General features: G+C 43.3%; 1 long non-coding RNA gene across 1 annotated transcript; it reads right to left on the reverse strand.

The window, feature by feature from the left end:
* Positions 1–258: 258 nt before the first annotated feature.
* LOC115653554 lies at positions 259–12,735 on the reverse strand. Its single transcript, XR_004000946.1, has 3 exons — positions 12,725–12,735; positions 10,568–10,576; positions 259–354 (listed from the first exon to the last, which is right to left on the reverse strand). It is a non-coding gene; the product is annotated as an uncharacterized LOC115653554 (long non-coding RNA).
* Positions 12,736–13,041: the final 306 nt, after the last annotated feature.

Genomic DNA, 13,041 nt, shown 5'->3' on the forward strand with positions numbered 1-13,041 from the left:
TGGCCCAATCACCTAATTTGTCTAGGTCCCTCTGTATCCTATCCCTACCCTCCAGCATATCTACCACTCCTTCCAGTTTAGTGTCATCTGCAAACTTGCTGAGGATGCAGTCCACACCATCCTTCATATCATTAATGAAGATACTGAGCAAAACAGGCTCCAGGACCAACTCTTGGGGCGCTCTGCCAACTAGACATGGAGCCATTGGTCACTGCCCTGTGATGATCTAGCTAGCTTTCTATCCATCTTATAGTCCATTCATCCAGCCCATACTTCTTTAACTTGCTTGCAAGAATACAGTGGGAGACCGTATCAAAAGCTTTGCTAAAGCCAAGAAATAACACGTCCACTGTTCTTCATTGAACAACTGGCAAACTGTTACAGCGTAAAGTTGCCAGGGTGTCTGGTTTTTGACTGGGAAGTGTGATTGAAAGATGTACTGACCAGACACTAAAAGTCTGGTTACCATGAGTGCGGGGAGCAGAGGAACTGACAGCCTGTCACCCAGCCCTGGTTTATAGTGACTGGGCAGGGTATGCAGGCCACTTGCAGGATTGCACAAGTCCCTTTGACCATGTAAGCAGCAATTCAGAGTCCTTACCACCCGTCCCCATAAACCATGTGCTCTTCTGTGGTCCAGTGCAACTGTGTGGAGCAGGTGACAGTTGTGACCATAATAACCAAACCAAATTCAGGGCCCTATCCTGCAAACAAGCATGTGGGGGGCTATATACCTGAGTGAAATAACTCACATGCACAAGTGTTTGAAGGATTAGGTCCTTGATATGGATTTTTTTTTAACGAAGCAAAAAATGCTATAAAAATACATACAGGTCTTTTGAAAAAGAACATGTAATGTAATGATCTGGGAGGATATGACCTATGACAGGTGAGCTTGGCGCTCTCTGTGAAGGAAGCAGAACGTGCAACAGAATATCATCGTGCCACCTCAGCTGACCGTGCAGAGGAAATGTAGACACCAGCATGCCCTGGCAAGTTTCCTGAACCCTAAATGTGGAAACTTATTTGCAGTCATAGTCATACTTGAATATGAGTGACAGTCATTATCATTACATTACCAGTGTTTAAATATCAAGTGCTAACATTACTTTTTGTATTTCTAAAAATAGTTTTCTTCTTTTAGTTTCATGTCTCTCTGGATTAAAGAAAAGGTAAGTTTCCATGTGATTTTTAGATAGCTAAATTTAAATCTGCTCCAGCTCCACAGTTGTTCTTAATACTCTTTAATAAGAAGAGAAGAAGTGATGCCATGCCATGTAAGTTTATCAAGTTATGATACCTCATGATTCTGGAAAACAGTAATCCTCGAAGGGATTTAAATTTTACATGATAACCACTTCCTTGTTCTGTTCAGAGCTGGGGATAAGGATAGGATTTAAATGTATGCTACATAACTAATTAACAGCATATCTTTTTTCATCTAAATTTACATATTTTAACCTGGACAATAGACAAATCAATTGAGAAAAGGGGTCAGATAGGAAGCAGTAATCATCATTGCTCAGATAAAGCAGTCTTGTGGGGAATACTAAATATAAATGAAAGAATCCAATTAAATAAATATTTTTTTTTCTCACAGAAGAGTTTGTATGTTTGTACTGGGAGTAGGTAAAGCAGCTTGTGATTTTTGGTTTTTCACTTGGCTGTAATTACACAGCACAAAAGCATTGTTGTCATAATTTTTAATTAGAACACATTAATGGATTTGCTAATGGAAGGCAGTGGTAGTCAGTGATTAGCTAAAAATTGAACATTTGTAATTCATAATACTGATTTTTTTTTCCTGTGCAAAGGATTCAGCTCCCAAATATAATTTCTTTACCTATTTTTAAAGGGACAACAATTGGTAGTTAACGTTAAAATTGTCATTATATAATGCAGAAACCTTTTTTGGATTCTTGTCCTGTTTTGCTTTACATTGTTAATGTTTTTAAAATATACTGGTTTTTGGGTTTTTTTTTTTTAAAAGGGCAAAATTCTCTCTTGTGGCCCAGTTGATAGGTGCAGCTCTAGCCCACATATATCTGCATGTTACTGGAATTAGGATATGTAATTCAAGTATGGATTAAATAGCTAAAGAATGCTCCTGTATTGCAAAGTTTGGCTACTAATTTACAGGGAACAAAACAACGTGATCAGTAGTAGACTCTAATTTGTGACTACATAAAGGGCCAGGAAGGAAATTACTCTGAGGACTAGGGCTGAATCTCAAAAGGATATAGACATGTCATAATGCCTAACTTTTTGGTATCTGGAAAAATCACTGCGACTCACAAAGCTTGAGTTTAGACACCTAAGCTCCTATTCAATGAAAGGGGAGAGTCCAGTGCCTTTGACTGTGAATCACAAAAGTTAACAGGCCAGGCAGGCAGCTACCTAAGCCCTGCGCGGATACAAAATGTGTATCCATGAATGCAGATATCTGCAGATATAAATTGTATCTGCGGAGCTGCAGAGCTCTGCTGAGAACCGCCGAGGTGAAAGTAGTACATTGGGCCACTGCTCCTGGGAGCCAGCACCCCATGCCAGCAGCTCCTCCAGTGTGGCTGTACCACCCTCAGCCCCATCCACTCGGGTGGACACGAGGCTCACTGGGAGCTGTCCCTGGTCACGCTAGTGTGTGCAAGCGGCTCCCAGAGTCCCTACCATGCATCGTCCAGCCACTTGCACACATTAGGGTGACCAGGGACAGCTCCTGGTGAGCCTGGTGCCCACCCCAGTGGGCAGGGATGGGAATGGTACAGCCATGCCGGAGGAACTGCCCAGGCTGGGCACTGGCTTCTGGGATCAGCAGAGATTCTCCAGCAGGGAGGGAGTTGTAAATAAAGATAATTTGGAGGTCACTTATGCATTGGAACTGCCTGTTCCCATGACCCAGCAAGGATTTTTCCAGCACAAAGGGTTGGAATATAAGAAGGGAGGAAAAATGTCTCTAGCCAGCTTTCCCACTCCAACTCTATTTACAGCAACTAGATCACTTGGAAGACAAAAGCATAATTGAACTAGAGGTATGGTCTTGGCCTGGAGCTTTTTTAGCCAGAACAGACTGCAGTAAGCTTTGGTAAGGAAAAACTCCTTTTTCACTTTTAAATCTATTAGCCTCGGTAAAGTTTAGAAATTAATGTGTGTGTTTGTCCTGTTATTTCTTTTATAACCAATCCTGATTTATATGCATCTATCCTTGTAATCGCTTAAAATCTATGTTTCTCTAATTAATAAACTTGTTTTGTTGTTTTATCTAAATGAGTGTGTTTTGGTTGAAGTGCTTGGGAATTTGTACTTAGGTCAACAAGCCTGGTGCGGAATCATTACCTGTTGTTGGAATGATGAACTATCTCTGAGTTTGTACAGTGTAGTGGGCTACTGAGCAGTACAAGACACACATTTCTGTGGAGTAAGGCTGGGGCTGAGGGATATGCGTGTGTCACCCTATATGTAATTAGTGGATGACTGGGCATAGCATTCATGTTTTAGCTGGGAGTGACTTTGCATGCTGGTGGTTGTGAGTGAGCAGAGCCAGCGAGGGGGAGAGGGGTGCTGTCCATCCCAAAACAGTGTAAAAGGCATCCTAGGGTGGAGAGCTGAGAGGACACAGCAGTCCAGCAGTTCAGATTGCACCCTGGGGAATGTCATAAGTGCCCAACTCCTTTTGAACATTGGGTCTAAGACCTGAGAAGAGAACTGACTCAAGTTACAGAAACTCAGAGTCTAGGCCAAGATAATTTGTGCCTGTTGCTCTTCATCTGCTTGGGTTCTTGGCATTTTCATTGTTAAAGGTGTGATGTGAATGTGATTCTCATATCTTTACATCCTGTTGTCTTTGGTATCTAAAGTTAAAAAGAAAATTAGTGCTCTGGATGAAAGTCACCCCCATGCGGAGGACCAGCACAAAGTCAGTCATTTTAGTCATGCTGAAACTCCAAACAGGCCCTTGTGCTGGCACTTAGCACAAATGTGGATTTTGTCCTCTGAAGCTCTGGGTGAAATCTTGACCCATTGAATTCAATGTGAGTAACTTCAACAGCGCCAGGATTTCACTCTGTCTGTAACACTTCGAGTCTGGTCTGTCACCTTTTTAGCCAGCCGCATCCATGGGAGAAAGAGAAACCGGTACCTGTACTATACTGTTCATATTGTGTAGGCTTTCACCATGAAAGTTCAACCTGTGAAAATAATGTAGACTGTTTTGTGTATATTCAGCCATAATATCTGGTATTCATTCTCTTAAATTTCACAAGTATAGTATTTTCTTTGTGATAATCACCGGTCACTGGAATTAAGGATTCTGCAGGTAGTTGTATTCTATCTACAATATATTGAAAGATTTGGACTGCCATTTTTGCTTCCGTTTATTCATTCATTTCTTTAGGAACCTTGTCACTTATACAGCAGCCACTTTGGGGAGAAATCTATTTTTTTTATTTTTTTCCCTTCTTTAATTCAGGATGCTGTGTCTCATGTGTGGCAGATAATAGACATCCATGAATAAATGCCTGTCATAGTTTATGAAGAAATTAATTTTCTTTTTCTTCACTTAGTACACTTGATTAACATCAGAATTTAATTCAGGAGAGGAAATAAAATATGTTGACAGATTTTTCTGCAGAGTGGTTGTTCCAGTTAAGTTGATGATTTCTATATGAAAATGTCTAATGAATAATTCAGGCAAGACAGAAGCAAGTACTTGACTGGCCGGTGACTCCAATGAGGAAATCATGTTGGAACCAAAACATCCTATGTAAAATGCATGACAGTGTTAATGCTCATGTTTAAATTTTAATAAGTTTTTGATCCTGTAGAATAGTCAGAGGTACAGCAGGCTTAGTTTCTTGAACAGTAATTTTGTGACCCATTATTAGAGCTGTCATAAATAGTCTGTTTTAGAATAGAACCAAAAGGAGATGGGCTGCTTAGCCTTAAGTGGCAGAAAATGCTTCTTGACATGAAAACAGAATTGCCTGGTGAAGTGAAACTTGGGCATAACTGTTCCAGTGATTGGAATTGCATCAAAATAAAAAAAGCAACCCTCCATTTCCAACTCTCTTCACATGTTCCTCTGCAGACGTGGGCTTTGTGGTGTCACTACTGTTAAGTGTGAACAGATAGGAATGTGAGAGATTCATAGACATCAAATATCTTTTAAAAGCTGAAATGAATTATGGAAGCTTATGCAAAAGTAACACAGGAAGTGGGAAAATGTGTTATTTTTCTGATCTATAAAACATGTTAAATATAGTCAAAAAGTCATTTGCTCTAGTCCTAGAAAACAGACTCCATTGCACTTAGCCAGACCATATAAGGCCTGTTCTGTCTGTGGTCTTTGGGTGCCAAATAATGTAAATGATTAATAATAATAGTGCCTTTCATCCCAGGATCTCCAAGCAGTTTACAAATATTGCTTATGCCTCCTAGCACACCTGAGAGTCAGAAGAGCATTTACATAGGCTTTACCTCACTGTGGCCTTTTATGCTGGCAGGGTGTGATAAATGAAGGGGGAGGAGGGTAGCTCCCTTTTTTGGACACCCAGCCAGCCAGTTAGCTATAAAGTCTGTCTTGGTGGCTGCTCTCTGCTTGTTTTATCTATAAAGGGTTAATAAAGTCTACCTGCATAGGTGAAAGAGAGGAAGTGGGCACCTGACCAAAAGAGCCAATGGGATGGCTAGAACTTTTAAAAATTGAAATCAGACCCCCTTTGTTTGTCTGTTGTTCTCCAGGGGAGAGGGGAACAGCAGCAGTTATGCTGTGAGAAGCTAAAGGGAAGGTATAAAAATAATCAGAATCATACTTAGAAATTGCTTATTTGGAAACCCAGGTATGTAAATAGATCAGAAAATGTGTAGAAAGACGTGATTAGGTTTATTTTGTTTATTTCTTATGGCTTGTGGATTCCTCTCTGCTAACCCCAGATGCTCTTGTTGCTTATAACCTTTAAGATGAACCCCCAGAAAACTTTTGGGTGCTTAATTTTTGGAATTGCTGTCTTAAAAATCTAACAATAGCCTGAGTGTTCAGATGTATTTTCTTTCTTTTTGTTTTTAATAAAATTTACCTTTTTTAAGAACAGGATTTGTTTTTTGTTTTATGTTTTGTGCGTGTGTGTGTGTTACGAGGTTTGTGCACATGTTTTTTAGTTAGCTGGTGGCAACAGCTATAATAATAATTACTAATAATTAATAATAAATAATATAATAAATAATTATTTGTTTTCCTTTCTCAGCTCTTCCCTGGAGGTGGGGTAAAAGGGCTTGAGGAAGCCTCAGGAAGGAATTCCCAAGTGCGCCTTCCTGGGTTCCAAGGGGTTTTCATTTGGGTGGTGGCAGCATCTACCCATCCAAGATCAGAGAAAAGCTGTAACCTTGGGAGTTTGATACCAGCCTGGAGTGGCTAGTATTCATTTTTAGAATCCTTGCAGGCCCCCACCTTCTGCAGTCAAGGTGCCAGAGTGGGGAATCAGCCTGGACACAGGGGTAGCGAAGGTTGTAGCAGCATGCAAAGGTTGGCTGGGCACCCTTTGCAGCCAATCACCAGTCAGGAGTAGCAGTGGAGTGGACGGTATGGAGCCAAAATATTCTGATTTGCTAGGGGTTCAAAAAATTGATACAGCTTCCAGAGGTAGCTGGGGTGCGGGCAAGCATTAGCTACTCCCTCTTTTTTCCCCTGCTAAACCTTATAATCTGGCTGCAGAGAGAGGAGTTCTTGTAGGGGTGATCAGAGGATCTCCTATATGACAACTTTAGGGTGGGTTTGTGCCAGCAGTGCAGTGTAAAGCAAATGCAGCACAGCCTAAGATCATAACTAAAGCAGAGAAACAATATCATCAACAGCATGCATGTGTACAATTAGTTTATGTTCTACAGGTAGAAAAAATTGTGTGTGTGTGTGTTTTTAGTAAAACATGAATTGAAATAATTTGGTTGAAATTAGTTTAGGATTTCAGCTTTATAAAAAGAAATTCCTATACATCAAAATGTAATTGATCTAATTTAATAATTTTACTTGACATCCATATTATAGTCTAGCATTTGGGTGTTCTTAATTATTATTTTAAATTGAAGCTGTCAAGATTGAGGCATCTTTGTTTGCTTAGTAATTTGAGTCATTAGGAATTACAGTAGTCTGATTACAATACTTACTGCTCTTGCCTGCTGCCACATATGTATTGCAGAAGGTAACATTTCTTAATTACACAAACTCAATTTGACACAAATGATTCTAATGATGCTCTGCAGTGTCAATAATTTCCCAGTTAAGGACACTCAGAGCACATTGACGCAGTCAAAGAGGTGATGTGTCTATGTCAATACTTCTTGGATCAAGAGTCCCTGATTGTAAAAATGATACAACAGTGAGACAGTGTTTTGTCAGTGATCTGTAGACCAAAGATCCTTGAGATTGTAATATACAGTATGGAATGATCTCAGAGAAGTAGATGTAATGATCCCACTGCAATGAAATTACAGTTCTGGTGATAATGTCTTATATACTATGGGTACGTCCACACTACAGCTTAAAATCGATATTAGTAAAATTGATTTTATAAAACAGGGTTTATAAAATCGATTTTACGCATCCACACTAGGGCACATTACGTCGGTGGTGTGCGTCCATGGTCCCAGGCGTCCATCGATTTCCGGAGCGTTGCACTGTGGGTACCTATCCCATAGTTCCTGCAGTGTTCCCTGACCCTTGGAATTATGGGTTACTACCCCAGTGCTTGATGGGGCAAAAATCACTGTCGTGGGTGGTTCTGGGTACAGCCTCACCCCCTCCCTTCCTGAAAGCAGCAGACAGCCATTTCGCGTGTTTTTTACTGGGTGAAGTGAGCAAACGCCATTTTACAGCAAGCATGGACCCTGGTCTGATCAGTACCTTGATCGTGGACATTGTAAACAGTTCACGCATTCTCGTGCTGTCTATGCTGAACCATGAACAGCAAATGCAGGAGAGGAGGCTGCAGCTACGGCAGCGCGGCAACGAGAGTGATGAGGACCTGGAGACTGATTTCTCCGAAACCGCGGGCCCCCGCGCTTTGGAGCTCCTGATGGTAATGCGGGAGGTTCTACCCATTGCTCGCTGATTTTGGGCCCGGGAAACAAGCACAGACTGGTGGGACCACATAGTTTTGCAGGTGTGGGACGATTCGCAGTGGCTGCGGAACTTTCGCATGCGTAAGAGCACTTTCTTTGAACTTTGTGACTTGCTTTCCCCTGTCCTGAAACGCCATAATACCAGGATGAGAGCAGCCCTCACAGTGGAGAAGCGAGTGGCAATAGCCCTCTGGAAGCTTGCAACGCCGGTTAGTCGGGAATCAATTTGGAGTGGGCAAATCTACTGTGGGGGCTGCTGTGCTGGAAGTAGCCAAAGCAATCATTAAGCTGCTGCTACGAAAGGTTGTGACTCTGGGAAACGTGCAGGTCATAGTGGATGGCTTTGCTGCAATGGGATTCCCTAACTGTGGGGGGGGCCATAGATGGAATCCATATCCCTATCTTGGCACCGGAGCACCAGGGAACCCAATACATAAACCGCAAGGGGTACTTTTCAATGGTGCTGCAAGCACTGGTGGATCACAAGGGACGTTTCACTAACATCCACGTGGGATGGCCAGGAAGGGTTCATGATGCTCGTGTCTTCAGAAGCACTACTCTGTTTAAACGGCTGCAGCAAGGGACTTACTTCCCAGACCAGAAAATTACAGTTGGGGATGTTGAAATGCCTGTAGTTATCCTGGGGGACCCAGCCTACCCCTTGATGCCATGGCTCATGAAGCCATACACAGGCAGCCTGGACAGTGGTCAGGAGTTGTTTAACTGCAGGCTGAGCAAGTGCAGAATGGTGGTAGAATGTGCATTTGGGCGTCTCAAAGCTCGCTGGAGAACTTTACTTACTCGCTCAGACCTCAGCCAAACCAATGTCCCCTTTGTTATTGCTGCTTGCTGTGTGCTCCACAATCTCTGTGAGAGTAAGGGGGAGACCTTTATGGCGGGGTGGGAGGCTGAGGCAAATCACCTGGCCGCTGATTACGCGCAGCCAGACACCAGGGCAATTAGAAGTTCACACCAGGAAGCGGTGCGCATCAGAGAAGCCTTGAAAACGAGTTTCATCATGGGCCAGGGTACGGTGTGACTGCTGTGTTTCTTTCCCCTTCCTGAACCTCCCCCCCCGTATTGACTCCTGCTGCAAGCAACCTACCCTGCACCCTTCCCTAACAGCTTGCTTATGGAAATAAAGTTACTATCGTTTAAAAACCTTTTATTCTTTATTAAAACTCAGTTCCTGTAAGCAACCCACCCTCCCTCTTGCTTTAAAAAGCATGTAATTAAAAATACACCGGTAGGGGTTTTGGAGGAGGATGGGAGGGAAGAAAAAGGCAATTAAGGAAGCCTTGAAAACGAGTTTCATCATGGGCCAGGGTACTGTGTGACTGCTATGTTTCTTTCCCCTTCATGAACCTCCCCCCCCCATGTATTGACTCCTGCTGCAAGCAAGCTACCCTCCACCCTTCCCTAACGGCTTGCTTATGGAAATAAAGTTACTATCTTTTAAAAACCTTTGTATTCTTTATTAAAACTCAGTTCCTTTAAGCAACCCACTCTCCCTCTTGCTTTAAAAAGCATGTAATTAAAAATACACCGGTAGGGGTTTTGGAGGAGGATGGGAGGGAAGAAAAAGGCAATTAAGGAGGCCTTGAAAACGAGTGTCATCATGGGCCAGGGTACAGTGTGACTGCTGTGTTTCTTTCCCTTTCATGAACCTCCCCCCGCCATGTATTGACTCCTGCTGCAAGCAAGCTACCCTCCACCCTTCCCTAACAGCTTGCTTATGGAAATAAAGTCATTCCCTGTTAACCAACCCACCCTCCCACTTGCTTTGAATAGCATGTCATTATAAGAAGAGTAAGAGAAATAAAAAGGTACCCCGGGAGTGGTTTGGGAGGAGTATAGGAGGGAAGAAAAAGGCCATTAAGGACATTTCAATGTAATGACAGCCTTTTGGTTGGACTGTCCACGGGGGTGGAGTGGGCAGATGCAGAAAGCCTTCCCCCACGCGTTCTTACACGTCTGGGTGTGGAAGATATGGGACATGGTGAGTACTGAGGGAGGGTAAACATGGGCTGAAGTGGCACTCTGTGACCCCACAGCTCTTCCACCAGACTTCGGAGGATGTCAATTTGGTCGCGCAGCAGCTCCAGCGTTCCATTCCGCCACCACTGATCTTCCTGCCGCCACATCTCATCTCGAGCGTCCCTCCTGTCCTCATGTTCACTGGCAGCTTTCCTATACTTTGCTACCACGTCTTTCCACTCCCCCAGATGAGCTCTTTCACTGCGGGTTACTGCCATTATTTCTGTGAACATCTCCTCCCATGTCCTCTTCTTCCTTATTCTTATCTGACCTATCCTTCGGACTGGAGTAGGGAGGCTTGAAAAATGTGCAGCTGCATGAGTGGGGGAAAAGAGTGATAGAAGGATCATAAGAGATACATTTCACAGAACAATGGTTATACTCTTTCACAGTGAACTACACTATTCACCGTACGTAGCACGTCACTTCACTACAAGGTCACCTTTGGATTCTTTTAGTATTTAGTGCTTGCGGCTGTGTTGTCAGAGATCAACACAGACGCAGGTCCGGGGATTACAAATCAGCTTGCAGGCGGACATGGTAAGGCATACATCTAATGGCAGTTAACGGTACAACCTCCTCCTTTCCCCCCTACCCGTGGCTATTAGCAGGTAAAATTCATGCTGGGCAGCCAAACTGCTAAAAAGCACATCTTTTGCTTCTTTCCTTATGCCATCAGAAAGGTTAAGCACTAGAGGAAAATTGTGAATGGTTTCCCCCCCCACTCTGCATGTGTGCTGTAATGGCAGGTCACTGAAACCTTACCACCTCCCCCCCCCTCCCTTGGCAATTAGCAGCGAAAATTCCTGCTGCCCAAATGCTAAAAAGGTCAGCGCCATTAGAGACACCTCCCCGTAGGAATGGGCTGCTTTTTACCTTCCCCTCCCCCCATGGCTAACTGCAAGGGAAGGATTTTTTTTAAGGCGCAGGAAAGCAGCAACGAAGGAATGGTCATCTCTGTCCCCTTAATAAAATACATTACTTTTTACCAGGTGACCATGAACGATATCACTCTCCTGAGGATTACAGACAGAGAAAAAGAAATTATGCTTCTTGAATGCCAGCAATCCCCGGGACCATACACAGCTAGGCTTTGTCATGCAATGATACCCGATTACATGCTCCAGGCATGGCGTGGTAAAGTTTCGTACCATGGTGGACGGAATAAGGCTGCCCTGCCCAGAAACCTTCTGAAAAGGCTTTTGGGGTACCTACAGGAGTGCTTCATAGAGATGTCCCTGGAGGATTTCCGCTCCATCCCCAGACATGTTAACAGACTTTTCCAGTAACTTTAATGCCAGCTAATGCATGCAAGCCCTCCTGGCAAATCAATCATTAAAAAACACTTGCTTTTAAACTATGTTTTTTATTTTAAAAAGTACACTCACCAGAGGTCGCTTCCATGGCTTCATTGTCTGGGCTAGTGGCTTGGGAGGGCTGGGAGGGTACTTCTGTCTGGGTGAGAAAAAGCTCCTGGCTGTTGGGGAGAATGGAGTGCTGTGTGGTCTCTGCCATCTCGTCCTCCTCTTCCTCCTCCTCATCTTCACCCTCCGCAGAATCTCAGCAATGGCTGAGATTACTACCCCCACCTCTGAATCCACAGACAAGGGGGGCTTGTCGTGGCACAGACCCCTAAAATTGCATGCAGCTCCGCGTAGAAGCGGCATGTTTTTGGCCCAGATCCTGATCTGCCATTTGCTGCTTTGGCTTTCTGGTACGCTTGTCTGAGCTCCTTCACTTTAACTCTGCACTGCACCGAGTCCCTGCTATGGCCTCTCTGCCTCATGGCATTAGAAATTTTTTCAAAAGTTTTTTCATTTCGTCTACTGGAATGCAGTTCTGATAGCACAGAATCTTCTCCCCATACAGCGATCAGATCCAATAACTCCTGTGTGTTCCACGCTGGAGCTCTTTTCCTATTCTCAGGAGACTGCATTGTTACCTGTGCTGCTGAGAGCTCCACGCTGGCCAAACAGGAAATGCAATTCAAAAGTTCCCGGGGCTTTTCCTGTGTACCTGGCCAGTGCAGTAGAGTTCCTTTACCTGTCCAGAGTGGCCACTGGTGCACTGGGGGATACCTCCCGGAGGCCATTAACTTTGATTTCCGTCCACACTAGCCCTAAATCGATTTTGTAAAATCAATTTTAGGGTTACTCCTTTCGTTTAGCTGGAGTACAGAAATCGATTTTAAGACCCCTTAAAATCGATTTTAAGTGCCTTGTAGTGTGGACGGGTACAGCATTAAATCGATTTAACGCTGTTTAAATCGATTTAACGCTGTAGTGTGGACCTGGCCTTAGTTAGTGATAGGGGTTCTCTTTTCCTTTTTACTTTTTAAATTAAATTAATTACAAAATCAATGTTAAGGTAAGATGCAGGAAATGCAAAAATAGAACAAAGAAGTATTTCAGAAGTTGAGAGACCAGTGTTGGCTTTTATTTTTCTGGTTTTTATATCAAATATCCTATATTTATTGCCCCAACCAACTCCTTCTATATCTATCCTGCTGTCTGTGTAGGGCACGTACAATCCAGCCCCATATATGCCTTAGTTGTTAAAATAGAATAACACTTTGCACTACACAGAGCTTTTCATCCAAAGATTTACAAGTTTTTTAAAATGTAATGTCCCAATTTCACAGATTGCATGGGGAAATCAGCTATCCTGGCTCCTGGTCCCTCGCTCTTGCCATTAGAATACATTTGAATGTTGCTGCTCTCCTCCTGAATTCAAAGGAGTCATGTGTTGCTACGTAGGCCATTCAGGAGTACAGTTCCTCCCCATTCAGGTTCTATATCTCCTCACTCAAGGAGCTACCACAACAGAGGTGTTGAGCGAAGCCCAAGTCCATTTAGAACCTCTATGGCGTGTAATTGATATATTAACAGAACCTAA

This window comes from Gopherus evgoodei, chromosome 6, assembly GCF_007399415.2.
Source record: "Gopherus evgoodei ecotype Sinaloan lineage chromosome 6, rGopEvg1_v1.p, whole genome shotgun sequence".
Classification (NCBI taxonomy): domain Eukaryota; kingdom Metazoa; phylum Chordata; order Testudines; family Testudinidae; genus Gopherus; species Gopherus evgoodei.